Source organism: Protobothrops mucrosquamatus, unplaced genomic scaffold (genome assembly GCF_001527695.2).
Source record: "Protobothrops mucrosquamatus isolate PMUCROS unplaced genomic scaffold, P.Mucros_1.0 scaffold13454, whole genome shotgun sequence".
Lineage (NCBI taxonomy): Eukaryota > Metazoa > Chordata > Lepidosauria > Squamata > Viperidae > Protobothrops > Protobothrops mucrosquamatus.
The window spans coordinates 12,769-13,574 of NW_015399227.1; positions in this window are offsets into that span (position 1 = coordinate 12,769).

Here is an 806-nt window from a genome sequence, read left to right on the forward strand (position 1 = left end):
TCTGGAAGCATACTCACCCTTTCAGCCACGGCCTTTTGTGCCAGTCCTTGAACAAGCAGCTGCTAGAATGTACTATAACCAATACAAAATGGCCAAGTGTGGGAGGGCCGCTGGACAAGTGTGGGAGGGCCGCATTTAAATAGAGCAGGGAGGGCTCTTAGCGGGCCGGATTAAACCGGTCCGCGGGCCGCAAATGGCCTGCGGGCCGGACTTTGGACATGCCTGACTTAAGGGATACAAATAAGTACCTCCAGTGCTTTTTTTGTAAGAAAAAAGGTGCCGGAACTCACATCTTGTTAATCTTTTATTAAAATATATATATATATTCAGTTCTTAGCAGGACCGGTGGTTGAGAAGTATTTTTTTTTCATTTTTAAATTTGAGGTCACACTTTTACACTAAAAAATTAAAAAAGATTTTCAATTCACCAACAATTTTTTAAAATAAGAAATTATTTACCTTTCGCACGTAGTCAATCACTGTACATACACCCACATGTCAGTTGTGTAATGAAACATGATGGTCACCGCCTGCAGTAAGCACTGAGCGTGCGACCACACAACCAATCACAAGCCGAGCAGTGCTACAAGCCGAGCAGCGCCATCACAACCAGCGCGGATGAAGTACGCATGCATCAGATTCGACACACAAGCAGCCCGCATATACCATTTTAATGATTTTGCCACCGACCTGGTACACTCGACAGGGAGATTCAAGTCCACGTGGACCAAACATCAAATTTTCAAAAGTTACTTTTAAAACTTGGAAAAATCCATCGAAAAAAGGTGCCGGAACTCTGTTCCGGT